This window comes from Triticum aestivum, chromosome 7B, assembly GCF_018294505.1.
Source record: "Triticum aestivum cultivar Chinese Spring chromosome 7B, IWGSC CS RefSeq v2.1, whole genome shotgun sequence".
In the NCBI taxonomy this organism is placed as follows: Eukaryota; Viridiplantae; Streptophyta; class Magnoliopsida; order Poales; family Poaceae; genus Triticum; species Triticum aestivum.
Genome location: NC_057813.1, coordinates 522,712,942 through 522,723,264, shown reverse-complemented (window position 1 = coordinate 522,723,264; position 10,323 = coordinate 522,712,942).

The following is a 10,323-nucleotide window of genomic DNA, read 5'->3' as shown; positions in this document are numbered from 1 at the left end:
GAGCATACGGTGCCCCTTGTACGGGGATATGCGGCTATTAAGCATGTTTACGCCGGACTCGTCGAGCCGTGTCCAGGATAGTAGGGCTGGATTTGTGGGCGGCTGTCCAGGCATCACATTACCCGTACTTTGGGGGTCCATTTATGATCCCCTGTAATGAAATGATGCCCTTTGGGCCGGGCATTTTGAGTGTAAGGGATGCGTAATGCGGTATTGCGTTAAAGCGGGCGAAAGCTTCATGTCCCAGTAGTGCTTGATAGCGACTTACGAATGGGGCGATGTGGAATGTTAGCTTTTCCTTTCGGAAGTTGTCGGGTGATCCGAACGTGACTACTAACGTAAGGGAACCCATACTTTGGGTATCCGGTCCTGGCGTAACTCCTTGAAAGGAAGTGTTGCCAAGGTGGATTATAACTGGGTTTATCCCGAGTTTGCGGACTGTGTCCTGATATAACAGGTTCAAGTCGCTGCCGCCGTCCATAAGGGCGTTTGTAAATTGGAGTCCGTTAATAATTGGATTTACGACCAAGGCAGTCCAGCCTGCGTTCTGGTCTCCTCTGGAGTAATCCTGACGATCGAAGGTGATTGGTTGTAACAACCAGTGGGGTTGCTCCTCTGGGGCTGGCCATACGGCGCGTGTCTTCGTAGGTGCCGTTCTGCTCTTCCCTTTTGTCACATGAAGTAGATTTACTGTCTTGACTTCTTGTGGGAACTTCTTTTGTTCTCCGGTGTTCTGCTTGTGGGGTGCATCGTCATCTTCGCTTGGTGTGTCGAGCCCCTTGTGTTCGGCGTTGAGTTTTCCGGACTGCTTAAAGACCCAACAATCTCTGTGGGTATGGTTTGCAGGTCTCCCAGGAGTGCTGTGGATTTGACATATTTTGTCCAAAGTTTTGTTGAGGTTGGATAGCTCGTCCCTATCGTCTTTGGGGGCGGCTTTTTCTGATTTTTCCGAGAGCTTTTGAATCCGGCGTTTACTGCCGTGCTCATCGGGCTGTTGTCCTTGATCCGGCGCGGTTCTTTGTTACGGCGCGGCTTCCCGTTCCCATCTTTGTGTTCGGACGTATTCGGGTCGCTGGTGCTGCTTCTTGCCAACCAGCTATCCTCTCCTGCACAAAAGCGGGTCATGAGGCTTGTTAACGCAGTCATTGTTTGCGGTTTTTCTTGGCCGAGGTGTCTGGCGAGCCATTCGTCTCGGATGCTATGTTTGAAAGCTGCTAGGGCCTCTGCGTCCGGACAGTCGACTATCTGATTCTTTTTGATAAGGAATCTGTTCCACAGCTTCCGGGCTGACTCTCCGGGCTGCTGAGTTATATGACTCAGATCATCCGCATCCGGGGGCCGGACATAGGTCCCTTGAAAATTTGCCCGGAAAGCATCCTCAAGCACTTCCCAACTTCCCATGGTGTTTTCGGGAAGGCTTTTAAGCCAATGCCGGGCTGGCCCTTTGAGCTTAAGGGGTAAGTATTTTATGGCGTGGAGGTCATCTCCTCTGGCCATGTGTATGTGGAGGATGTAGTCCTCGATCCAGACTCCAGGGTCTGTTGTCCCGTCGTATGCTTCTATGTTCACGGGCTTGAATCCGGCTGGAAATTCATGGCCCAGCACCTCATCGGTAATACATAGGGGGTGTGCGGCGCCCCTGTATTTAGGCGTGCCGCGATGTTTGGGTATGTTTTGCATTGCATCGCTCACTGGAGCTTGCTTTCTTGGCCTATATATGGATCTGGTTGGGCCAGTTTTTTGATGCGAATTCTTGGACGGGTCCCGCGCCATATTGAGTGCAGCGTCCTTTGATGCGTGAGATTGATCGTAGGGTCGTCTATCCGACCTTGTGGATTCCTTATTTTTTGACTGTGGGGGCTTTATAGCCTCATCATCAAATTCCGGTAGTAGTTTCCGCTTCGGATAGCTCTTTGTGTGACGACTGTTGCCGTACTTTTGTGCAGTATTGAGTACTTTGCCTCCGCTTCTGCTTTTTCAGACTACGTGCAGTGGCAACGAGCCTTTGGTGGAGGTTCTGATGTTCCAGCAATTTGTCCGGCGTGAGGTCGTCCGAGCTATTATCTTTCCCGGGGATTGGTTGTTCTGATTGTCCGCCATGTTTGGACGGAGGCTCGACGACATGTTCGTCTTTCGTTGATTCACCCTGCTCTATGGTTGGGTCTTTGTCGAGGTGGGGCTTGGCCTTGCGCTTACGCCGCCGCTTTGATTGTTTTTCGAGGGAGCGATCCCTGGCCGCATCCTTTTGATCCTCGTTGTCGTTTCTGTTAGGTGTGTCCACCATGTATACATCATATGATGAGGTGGCTTTCCGGCGCCCTATAGGTGCTGGTTCCTGATCGTCTCCTTTATCGGCATCCATACCGTCGATATCTTCGGAGTCGAAATCGAGCATGTCTGTTAGATTGTCGACAGTGGCTACCAAGTGGGTGGTGGGTGGGGTTCGAATTTCTTCGTTGTTCGCGTCCCAACCACCCCGACCGTAGTCCGGCCGGGGTTCTCTCGACAAAGAGAGAGACTTTAGTGTATTTAGAATATCGCCAAAGGGGGAGTGCTGAAGGACGTCCGAGGCGGTGAACTCCGTGGCCGGAGCCCAATCGGGCTCGATCGAAACAGGTGCAGCATATACGGAGTCCGGAGCGGAGTCCGGTACCTTGGAGTCACGGGCCCTGCGAAGGACTAGGCTGATATCCGGCTCTATCGCTGTAGAGGTTGTGTCTTCTGGGGCGGCGTCCAACCGTCCATCCCCGACTGGCGCAGTGGGCTCCGAGCTAATGGTCGGAGCGGACACCTGAGCGACATTCTGGGCATTGTCTGGCGGCAGGGTTAAGTCATGCCCATCGTGACAGTGCGGCGCACCCGGTTGTGGCTCGAACCCGTCGAAGATCAAGTCCCCGCGGATGTCAGCCGTGTAGTTCAAGCTTCCAAACCTGACCTGATGGCCAGGGGCATAGCTTTCGATCTGCTCCAGATGGCCAAACGAGTTGGCCCACAGTGCGAAGCCGCCGAATACGAAGATCTGTCCGGGGAGAAAAGTCTCATCCCAGGCCGCATCGCAATTGACGAGCAAAGAAGCCATTTGGCCTAAAGGTGACAACACAGAGGAACTCTCAATGAAAGCACCAATGTCAGTGTCAAAACCGGCGGATCTCAGGTAGGGGGTCCCGAACTGTGCGTCTAGGCGGATGGTAACAAGAGACAAGGGACATGATGTTTTTAACCAGGTTCGGGCCCTCTCGATGGAGGTAAAACCCTACTCCTGCTTGATTAATATTGATGATATGATCTACCACGAGATCAGAGTGGCTAAACCCTAGAAGCTAGCCTATGGTATGATTGTTGTTCGTCCTATGGACTAAAACTCTCCGGTTTATATAGACACCGGAGAGGGCTAGGGTTACATAAAGTCGGTTACAATGGGAGGAGATCTTCGTATCGTATTGCCAAGCTTGCCTTCCACGCCAAGGAAAGTCCCATCCGGACATGGGACGGAGTCTTCAATCTTGTATCTTCATAGTCCAGGAGTCCGGCCAAAGGTCTTAGTCCGGCCATCCGGAAACCCCTAATCCGGGACTCCCTCACCCCCCCTGACGTCATTCCGGACAGGCGAAGCCCTGTTCCCACGACGACCTGTTGGTACGGCCGCGGGCAGCGTGCCCTATCAGGAAGTGACATCTTGGGAGGCGGCGGACATCGAACAAGAAGACTTGGGGAAGCCGGCCTCCAGCAGGCGGCCGTCCCCATCCCTCGAAGTCAGTGCGCCATTACCCTACAGTGAGAAGCCACCAACCAGACCGGCCAGCGGCGGGAGGGGCCTGTCGGCTCCGTACCAGACCAGCCGGCGGGGCCTACCAGGCGGCGGGCCCCAGCAGTCAGCGGAGAAGCCGGAGGCCGGATACACTGGCAGCCGGGCCCAGCACCCGACTGGATTACCATTGTACCCCTAGGGGGTAGGCCTATATAAACCCCCAGGGCACCCATGCAAAGGGTTCCCACACTAATAGAACTAGGCAGATCCCTAGAGCAGGAGAGAGCTAGCCTTGCCTTCTCCTTCCTCTAGCATACAACTCAAGGAGCACATTTGTATCACTTGTGCCATAGTGATCATGCAGAGACCCCGGAGAGCAGGAGTAGGGGTATTATCTCCAAGGAGAGCCCCCAACCTGGGTAAAGTTTGCTGGTGTTCGTGTCTACGCCTCATCCCACTTCTAGGCACCGGGGACGTTCTACTCGCTCCCACCATGATAAGCCATCCATTGGCATATGTCGCATTCAACCCCTGACATTGAACCTTGTGTTCATACCCATGGACCTGATATGGAACTTATCATGGAAGCTTCTTGTTATAATAATAATCCCCTTGTGATAAGTTCATCTGTTATCTATATTTGGTCCTTTGGAACCGTGTTTCCAACCATGATTGTTCTTCTTTGATTTCATTTCTTGGACAAGTGGAAGTACTGGTCTTCTGTAGATCATTTCACCTGCCCAACCTCTGTTCTGCTATACCCTCGAGTGTTACTCTCTGGTATCTCGAGAATATCACGGAACTACATAACTTCTTATGAGTTTTTCATCAACTATTATTCTCGCCGATTCATATTTTCCACGGGTTCTGCGTTCTTAAACACTCGAGAACACCGGTAATTGATTCAGGTCTCCATTGCTTTGTTTAACCCTTCTTGTGACCTAACATATCTGAGCAGTGATAATTCCCTGCTTATGTAAACACCTCGGTGTACAAACTCTATCAGTAAGACCTTGTTACTATTGTTGATGACATTCCAGTAGCCATCGATGGAAGGGAACTTTACCTATTGGTCCGCCTTGTCTTAACAAGCAGGAAAATGGTTCTCTTTGTCCCTCGCCCTTGGTACCAACATTGTTGCCAACATAACTGACAGGTTGTCCTCTGACCTGCCTTGATGTCATGACCATGCAAATGACATGACCCTTCCCGCTTTCAACCCACATGGTGGGCCCATAACCCACAGTTCCACAGGATCGAAACCTGACTCTCCTGTACATCCCTATCTTCCAAAATTGTTCCTCATGCTTGGATTTGTATGCAATTCACGAGCCACCTTCATTGTGATCTGTTCTGGTATCAGACGCAATACTTATTCCCATTGCTATGAACCGCTTACACCCTCTGTTTCAGGCAAGGAACGATTGCCTACCCGGTTGAAGCTCCTCATTTCACCTCCTTACCTTGCTCTCGATGACTTGCTAGAATTTCAACTCGAGAGATGCCTCTATGCCACGTTCACTGAGATAGCCCCCAGGTACCTATCTTGTGTTGAACTCCGTCCTTCCCGAGTCTTTCCCCCTTATTCCGCACCTTAAATCTCGGGACGAGATTTCTTGTAGTGGAGGAGAATTGTGACGCCCGGATGTTTAATGTAGTGACCAGACCTCAAACAGTCTGATCTGTGTGCATCGGTGTCATCCCTGGATCGGTAATGCTGACACGCACAGTACTTGAAGGATTTATAATAGAGTAGCAACCACACATTTATTACATCGAATGTCTCAAAACAGAACTTATTACAATAAATATGTCTTAAGGCAATCTAATAACGATAACAGCGGAAGGCTTGGAAGATAAACGAGTCCATCAACTCCAACGGCATCACTGAGTATAAGACCACGACCTAAGGCACCTTACTTGTCATCTGAAAAATTTGCAACATGAACATTGCAGCCCGAAAACGGGTCAGCACATGGAATATGTTGGCAATGTAACACATAGAGGGTAATGAACAGAAATATGCTATCACTACATGCATACATGGCTGGTGGAAAGCTCTATGGTTACAGTTTTGCATAAAGCCAATTTTTCCCTACAACAAAGGAATAAATTTTATTTAACTATCATGGTGGTTGTTAAACATTGAGAAGGTTCCTCCAACTCAATCCCAATTAAGTAACATCATTAACCCAGCAAGATTAAATTAAGTAACATGGTGAGATTCACATGATAATCCAGGTACTATATACTCAAAAACGTCCATAACCGGGGACACGACTAACCATGATTAGTTTGTACACTCTGCAGAGCTTTGTGCACTTTTCCCCACACGACTCGATCGCCTCCGTTGGATTTCTCGTACTACATAATGTTTGAGAAACGGATGACCGAGACACAGTATTTCAGAAGCATTAACTCTCTACCCCGTGTAGACAGTTACACCTACTTTCCTCTACATCTGCTAGTCTACCTCTTCAAGAGTTCACGATACTTATTCAACAATGCTAGAGCCCAAAGTAGCTTGCGGCTGCACACAGAAGTTTCTAGCATGAATAATCTCATGATCCCTTTGAGCCTGGGTGGTGGTCCATAGGAGAATCACACGGTACCCCGGGATTTCCAAAAAAATACAGGCAACATTGGGTTCCCCAGGTGCCTCAATCCACCCAGATGTGAATTTAAGTTGCCACCTTAAGTAAACCATTAAGTAACAATCTCACATCTGTCATGGATACACTCACCCAATCCACGTCTACTAGCATAGCATAACAATATAAGCAAACGTAGAAGTAACTCCCAAAGGTTTGATAATAAAACAGGTAATAGGTACTACCTCATCTACTTCCTGAAACCCACATATTAATCCCATCCTAACCATGCAATTATTTGAGGATTGATCTAATGCAATAAAACTGGGTAGTAAAGAGGTATGATCAAAGTGTTATTTGCCTTGCTGATGATCCGTGAAACCTAGAGACTCATAGTAGCAAGCGGCGCACTGCGGGTACTCTATCGCAAACAAGCAAGCATACAATAAGCACTCATCTAAAGCACAGGTAAAACTCAAATAAGATATCTCACCAGAAAGTTCAACATAGGAACTCTGGTTTGCAAAAAGAATCAAATCAAACGAAGCAACGAAAGTCAAACGGCGAAAGTAACAACCTCTTCATGTACTAATCTGGACCTAGTCAAATTTTATAGTATCAAAAACTTGTTTGAGTTTGTTAAACAGAAAGAGGGTTTCGAGACGAAACTCTAGGCGCTTGAATCACCTCATTCCGATAAACGAGAGAAAAGTTATACTAGAACGAAAATCGGATTAGAAATCGCGATCAGAATAATCGCGGAAAATCTAAGAAAAAGAAAAACGGACGAATAGGCTAACAAATGGACGTTCGCTATCTGCGGCTAAACGGTAAAACTTATTCGTTAAAACGAACGAACGAACGAGCGGGTGCTTGCTAAGTAAAAACCGAAAAAAATAAAACTGATCTAAAAAAATAAAACCTAGGGTTTTCTAAAAAAAACTGAATTGGTTTTCTCTAGAAAACCGGCGACGGCGGGCGGCTACCTCGGCGGGGATCCAGCGAGATCCGGCGGCTCCGGCGGCGTCCGGTGGGGCAGCGGGGCTCCTGGGTGGCGCCGGCGAGCGGTGGCAGCAGCGGCGAGTGGCGGCGGCGATCGGCGGCGCTGGCGGTGGGTTGGTTCTGGTGGTGGTGGGGGTCGGCGGCGGCGGTATTTAAGAGGGGGGAGGGGGGCGGCGCTGGCTTGGAGGAGGGGGCGCCGGGTCGGGGTCGGCCTCGGGAGGCGTGCCCCGGCCGGACTCGGCGTCAGTGGTGGGGTGGACTCCCTCCCGCGGGGGAAGGCGGCGGCGGCGGCGCGGGCTTGGCCCGGCTCGATGGGCCTACGGCCAAGTAAGGCGCGCGGAGATTTTTTTTTAAAATAAAATTCCGTTGAAAATTAAAGAAATCCTAGAAAATAAAATAAAATTCTAAAAATGCCAAAACAAATTTTCACTGTCTAAATAAAATATTTAGAACGAGATGAACATTTTCTTGGCCCTAAAATGCAATTTTGAAAAACGTGCAATTTTCCTAATTCAAATAAAATAGCGATAAACTCCGAAATAAAAATCTTATTTGATTTTTTTATTAAATCCTCAATATTTCTCTATTTTGGGAAAGTCATTTTATTCCCTCTCTCTTATTTTTTATATTAGAAATATTTGAAGATAAAATAATTATAAATCAAATGATCCTATTTTCAAAATTTGAGAAAACTCAAATATGAAAATGACGAAATCCCCAACTCTCTCCGTGGGTCCCTGAGTTGCGTAGAATTTCTAGGATCTAGCCAAAATGCAATAAAATATGATATGCAAAGATGATCTAATGTATAACATTCCAAATTGAAAATTTGGGATGTTTCAAACCTACCCCCCTTAAGATGAATCTCGCGCTCGAGATTCGGGTTGGCTAGAAAATAGGTGAGGGTGGTCCTTCAGTAGATCTTCCTCTCGCTCCCAGGTGGCTTCATCTTTGGTATGGTGGCTCCACTGAACTTTGCAAAACTTGATAACCTTGTTGCGTGTGACTCGGCTGGCAAACTCGAGAATCTTGACTGGTTTCTCCTCATAGGTCAAATCACTATCCAGCTGAATCGCTTCTAGCGGCACTGTATCTCTGAGCGGTATGTCAGCCATCTCTGCATGGCACTTCTTCAACTGGGAAACGCGGAACACATCATGAACTCCTGACAATCCTTCGGGAAATTCCAACTTGTAAGCAACTTCTCCCATACGCTCCAGAACTTTGTATGGTCCTACAAAACGAGGCGCTAACTTTCCCTTAACTCCAAAACGCTTAACTCCTCGAAGTGGGGATACTCGAAGATAAACTCTGTCTCCAACTTCGTAAACTGTCTCCTTTCGTTTAGAATCTGCATAGCTCTTCTGCTGGACTGGGCTGCCTTGAGCCTATCGGGAATCAACTTCACCTTCTGTTCAGACTCTTTAATCAAATCTGGCCCAAACAACTAACGATCTCCAACTTCGTCCCACAACAACGGTGTCCTGCACCTCCTTCCATACAAGGCTTCGAAAGGGGCCATCTTCAAACTGGATTGATAACAATTGTTGTAAGAAAACTCCGCATATGGAAAATTCTCGTCCCAACTAGATCCATAATCTAGCGCACAAGCTCTCAGCATGTCCTCCAGAATCTGATTGACTCTCTCGGTTTGTCGATCTGTCTGTGGATGAAAGGCTGTACTGAACTCTAGCCTGGTACCCAAAGTTCATGCAGCTGATTCCAGAAATTTGAGGTAAACTGGGTTCCTCTATCTGATACAATGCTCCTCGGAAGTCCATGCAAACATACGATCCTGGTCATGTATATCTTCGCCAACTTAGCACTGGTGTAAGTGGTCTTCACTGGGATGAAATGAGCTACCTTCGTCAATCAATCGAATACAACCCAAATCAAGTCATAGCCTAAACGAGTCCTAGGTAATCCAGTGATAAAATCCATGCCTAGTTTATCCCACTTCCATTCGGGTATCGGCAATGGCTGTAGCAATCTTGCTAGCTTCTGATGCTCTGCCTTCACTCTCTGACATACATCACAAACTGCTACATAATCCGCAATATCCTTCTTCATTCCGGTCCACCAGAAAGTGTCCTTCAAATCTAGATACATCTTGGTATTTCCTGGATGAATCGAATACGGCGAATCATGGGCCTCCTGCAGAATCAACTTCCTGATCTCCGGGTCATTAGGCACATAAATGCGGTCTTCAAACCATAAGGTTTCACGCTCATCCTCACAAAATCCTTTAGCTTTTCCTTTGCTCATCCTCTCCTTTATCTCGGCAATCTCCTTGTCATTCTTCTGAGCATCTCTGATCTTATCCATAAAAGTCGAATGAATCTCCAATGCTGCAACATAGCCTCTCGGAACTATCTCCAAACATAGCTTGCGAAGATCCTCGGCTAACTCCTTCGGTAACTCTCCGGTCAAGAGTGTGTTCACATGACTCTTGCGGCTTAACGCATCGGCTACTACGTTAGCCTTTCCGGGATGATAATGCAATCTCATATCATAATCCTTGATGAGCTCCAACCATCTCCTTTGCCTGAGATTCAACTCCTTCTGTGTGAAGATGTACTTCAAACTCTTATGATCCGTGTACACCTCACAATGGTTTCCGATGAGAAAATGTCTCCATGTCTTCAATGCATGCACTACGGCTGCTAACTCCAAATCATGAGTAGCATAATTCAACTCATGGGGTTTAAGCTGTCGTGAGGCATACAAAACAACTCTTCCCTCCTGCACAGTACTACTCCAAGTCCTCGACATGATGCGTCGCAATACACCTCATAATCCTTGCGCTGATCTGGCAGAATCAACACGGGTGATGTAACCAAACGTTTCTTCAACTCCTGAAAACTGGCCTCACATTCCGCAGTCCATTTGAACTTGGTATCCTTCTTCAACAACTCCGTCATGGGCTTCGCAATTTTTGAGAAATTCTCAATGAACCTCCGGTAGTATCCTGCAAGTCCAAGA